Genomic DNA, 5170 nt, shown 5'->3' on the forward strand with positions numbered 1-5170 from the left:
TCCAAAAATTTCTCCCACACATTGCCCATCAAAACTACTGTAAAAGAAAATGGTTTTACCTGTTGGTGGCACTGTGGGTGGTTCTGCGATAAAAGAACATGTTAATTGTGGTTACACATAGGTGATGTAGAACTTGGGAAAGCAACTTTGCAATGAGCTTCAGTAAATGCAGGATTTATCCAAATGACTTAATATAACAACTAGAATATTTCAAATACATTGTTCCGAAAATCTCCTACAAATTACCAAGTAACAGTGATTTAAAATTGTTTTACCAGTTGGTGGCTCTACATTTTATAACAAGGAGCTTTGGTGAATACATGTTTTTTACATGATTCAGGAAAAAAAAAAAAAAAAATATATATATATATATACACACACACCCTCTGCTCTAATTATTACACCCCTATATGTCACGATTTAATTTAATTTACAGCAAAACATTTATCCTAGATCCTATGTCAGTAGTGAGAAATCCATCACATTGGCTTAGATTGAAATGTATTTACCTGTTTTTGGTGTTGTTTGTGGTTTCCCTGCATTAAAGAACATTATTACTCAAAGGTGGCTACAATACTTCATCCACTTTTAATTGCAAATAATTCACAAGAAATTATAGCTGGAAATAATCAATATTTAAAAAAATAAAAGATTATTTACATCTTCTGCGTGGAGGCTTTCTTCCTGCAATAGAAAATATTTTTAATGGATTTATAATAGAGAGAGGTTTTAGCTGTCAGACTTTATTTCCCAGCATTTACTGAAGCATTCAGTAATCACTGTGCCAGAATTTAACTCCAAAAACACTCACAGATTTTCTCACTCTCTCACCCAGCTACTGATTAATCACACCTGTCTGAATTAAAGTGTATTTACCTCTCGGATGTCCTGCTGTTAGACCCACTGCAATGAAGAACAGTAATAACATCAATAAAATAAAAAAAATGTAACATTTAAAATAGTATCTTACAAATGATCTTCAAATTTTGTCCTTAAAGATCTATTTAAAATAAGAAAAAAACACTTTATTATCAAACTGTCTTCTCCATTAATTAAATTTTTTAAGAAACACCTTTAATAAAAGAAAAATGCATGAAAATCATAGCTTTATCATAGAACTCCCACAAGGCTGCGGTGGAACCTGTACACCACACACCACATTGTTGCCAAACCGGTTAACCAAAGTAACAAAGAGTACAAAGAAATAAGAATCGTGCAAAGGATTGTGTTTGTTGTAAAGAATTTATTAATAAAGTGTTATTTTTTCCCTATGAATGTAGACTATTTGAACAACTGGTAAATGGAAGCCATTCTGCAGTCAGAATCTTACCACAAATTATCAGCAGACACAGTAGAATCTGAGTCCTCATTTTGCAGGACTCTAAAAAAAAAAAAAAAAAAAAAAAAAACTCAGTTAAAAACTTTACACAACATTTCATTATTCATGAATTAAAAAAATATATATATAATTTTTTAGTTATTTTTGTAATTTAATTAGAAAATATATAAAAATAAAATTATAAAAAAAATTATAAAATATATAAAAATTTTATTTATAAAATAAAAATCTTTGATTTTATCTCTTTACCTGGAAAAGTACTGCAAAAAAACGAACTCACTTTAAAATCACTTAGTTCTTCTCTCTGTTTGAGTACTAGTTTCCTTTTTTACTAAACCAGTACCTCTGTAGCAATCTTTTAAACTGAGCTTTAAACACTATATATACTGGTCAATTTAAATTTAAGTGGGTGGATGATAATTTACTTACATAATCCTTTAAACAATTGCCTGAACTATCTCCGGGGCATTTCTAAATATTTTTCTTGTCCCTTTGCCAAAAAATGCTATTCATTGTATGCATATAAAAGTATGCAAATACAGTAGATAGAGATTATGCCCTCTCTAAACTGCAATTTTATTTTCTCAGTGGGATTAATTTGATTAACGTTAATAAGGTTTATATATAATAATTCTGTTAAATATTATATAATATAATATATTTTTGGCTTTTTGGCCTTTAACAGATTGAACCAGAGCACATTGAAATATTATATATATATATATATATATATATATATATATATATATATATATATATATATATATATATATTTATTCATACCGGATCGGTCGAGGCCCGGGTTAACAACGACCGCCACAGGTATCGTTAGCAAACAGAGTACCGGTGGAAATTGGGCTACTGTTGGCCGAAGGAGGAGAAGGAGAGGAGGAAGACGTCTACAAAGGCGACAGAGAAAGGAAAATTGTAGGAGTGTGGAGGTTCGGGTTGGTACTTTAAATGTTGGTACTATGACGGGTAAATGGAGAGAGTTAGCTGATATGATTGAGAGGAGAAAGGTAGATATGTTGTGTGTTCAGAAGACCAAGTGGAAAGGGAGTAAGGCCAGGAACATTGGAGGTGGGTTCAAACTGTTTTATCATGGTGTGGATGGAAAGAGAAATGGTGTAGGGGTGATTCTGAAGGAAGACTACAGTAAGAGTGTAGTGGAGGTGAAGAGAGTTTCTGATAGGGTCTTGATCGTGAAGGTGGAAGTTGAAGGGATGATGATAAATGTCATCAGTGCCTATGCTCCACAAGTCGGCTGTGAGATAGAGGAGAAGGAAAGATTCTGGAGTGAATTAGATGAAGTGGTAGATGGTGTACCTAGAAATGAATGATTGGTGATTGGGGCAGACTTTAATGGACATGTAGGTGAGGGGAACAGAGGTGATGAGGAGGTTATGGGTAGGTATGGCCTAAAGGAGAGAAATATGGAAGGGCAGATGGTGGTAGATTTTGCTAAAAGGATGGAAATGGCAGTGGTGAATACGTATTTTAAGAAGAAGGAGGATCAAAGGGTGACCTATAAGAGTGGAGGAAGGTGCACACAGGTGAGCTATGTAGGAAATGCATCCTGACAGAGATTGGAGACTGTAAGGTGTTGGCAGGGGACAGTGCAGCTAGACAGCATCGGATGGTGGTCTGTAGGATGGTTTTGGAGGCGAAGAAGAAGAGGAGGAGAGTGAGGACTGAAAGAAGAATAAGATGGTGGAAACTGAAGGAGGAAGACTGTATTGTGAGGTTCAGGGAAGAGGTCAGACAGAGGCTCGGTGGTGGTGAAGAGGTGTTGGATGATTGGGAAACTACTGCAGGAGTGATGAGGGAGGCAGCTAGAAAGGTACTTGGTGTGACATCTGGAAATAGAAAGGAAGAGAAAGAGACATAGTGGTGGAATGAGGAAGTGCAGGAGAGCATAAGGGGAAAGAGGTTAACAAAACAGAAGTGGGATCGACAGGGTGATGAGAAAAGTAGGCAGGAGTACAAGGAGATGCGGCAGCAGGTAAAGAGAGATGAGGCGAAACCCAAGGAAAAGGCATATGAGGAGCTGTATGAGAGGTTGAACACTAAGGAAGGAGAAAAGGATCTGTACCGATTGGCCAGGCAGAGAGATTGAGCTGGGAAGGATGTGTTGCAAGTAAAATCAATAAAGGATGGAGATGGAAATGTGTTGACTAGTGAGGAGAGTGTGTTGAGAAGATGGAGGGAGTATTTTGAGCAGCTGATGAACGAGGAAAATGAGAGAGAAAGAAGGTTGGATGATGTGGAGTTAGTAAAGCAGGAAGTGGATAGGATTAGTAAGGAGGAAGTGAGAGCAGCGATTAAGAGGATGAAGAGTGGAAAGTCGGTTGGACCAGATGTCATACCAGTCGAAGCATGGAGATGTTTAGGATAGATGGCAGTGGAGTTTTTAACCAGATTGTTTAACAAGATTTTGGGAGGTGAGAGGATGCCTGAGGAATGGAGAAGAAGTGTACTGGTACCGATCTTTAAGCATAAGGGAGATGTGCAGACCTGCAGTAACTACAGGGGAATTAAGTTGATCAGTCACACCATAAAGTTATAGGAAAGAGTAGTGGAAGCCAGGCTTAGAGAAGAGATGACCATCTGTGAGCAACAGTGTGGTTTCATGCCGAGGAAGAGCACCACAGATGCGGAGCTGGAGGTAGCAGAGCTGAAGATGTTAACGTTTTCATTGGGAGTGACAAGGATGGACAAGATTAGAAATTAGTTTTTTAGAGGGACATGAGTTATATTGGTAGGAGAATGCTGAGGATGGAGCCACCAGGAAGGAGGAAAAGAGGAAGACCAAGGAGTAGGTTCATGGATATGGTGAGAGACACCTGAGGACACTAAAGAAAAATCAGCTCTCCTCTGATATGCTGGTGAACTTCTACCGCTGAGCAATAGAAAGCATCCTGACCAGCTGTGTCACAGTCTGGTATGGGAGCTGCTCTGTTGCAGAGCGCAAGGGACTGCAGCGGGTGGTAAAAACTGCCCAGCGGATCACAGGGACTTCACTCCCAGCCATGGTGGACATCCAAAAGAGAGAAATCAGAGTCGGGCCCTGGGGGTCTATTAATATAAAATTAATGGCTAGACTTACTTTTGGAAACTGAATATTTTATTTTGGTGTAAAGAAGTTCAAATGTTTTGCATTTGTGTTTAGTCTTTTGTGTGACGCTTAGATTATTATTATCAACAGCTGTGACTCCTTTGCCATGTAGACAGGGCATATATATATATATATATATATATATATATTTCTTAAATTGAACCTTTAAAACACATATATAACATTTTACAATTTTTACAAGGATCCAGATATATATTTAACATTAATTTATTGCTAGTTTTTAATCTGTATTAATCCACATGTAGATCTGTCTAATTATATGGATTCATTGCTTTACTGCATCACTATGACATCATGTGCTGTCAATATGCGCACTCAGATCCTCATATATAGAAACATACCATTATAAGTACCCTTAATGGAGTGTGAGTAATATTTTAATTGCTAAGTGAACAGGGTTACAGGTTTGGTTGCATACCATTTGGTTGCATGGCTTTCAAAACAATTTCACAATGTATCTTTGAATTAGCTAAATGAAAGTGCAGAATCAAATGTTTACTTGTTGCTCTCCATTTCTATGCATTTATTTTTAGAGTTTTACTAATAATTAATATTTAACTTAAAGCAACCAGGTTTGATGACACGCATGAGCAGTTCTCATACATCTCATTCCTCTTAACTCTATTGTACTCTCTTGACTTTCACCTTTATACAGCAACATGACATGAGGTTTGACACTAATTGAGAATGTTTGT

The 5170-nt window shown here is 36.7% G+C and overlaps 1 long non-coding RNA gene across 1 annotated transcript; it reads right to left on the reverse strand.

Moving 5' to 3' along the window:
• Positions 1-652: 652 nt before the first annotated feature.
• LOC310716539 lies at positions 653-1682 on the reverse strand. Its single transcript, XR_014530589.1, has 4 exons — positions 1589-1682; positions 1331-1379; positions 877-903; positions 653-684 (listed from the first exon to the last, which is right to left on the reverse strand). It is a non-coding gene; the product is annotated as an uncharacterized lncRNA (long non-coding RNA).
• Between the last annotated feature and the right edge of the window lie 3488 nt (positions 1683-5170).

The sequence above is a fragment of the Silurus aristotelis genome, assembly GCF_946808225.1.
Source record: "Silurus aristotelis genome assembly, chromosome: 21".
In the NCBI taxonomy this organism is placed as follows: Eukaryota; Metazoa; Chordata; class Actinopteri; order Siluriformes; family Siluridae; genus Silurus; species Silurus aristotelis.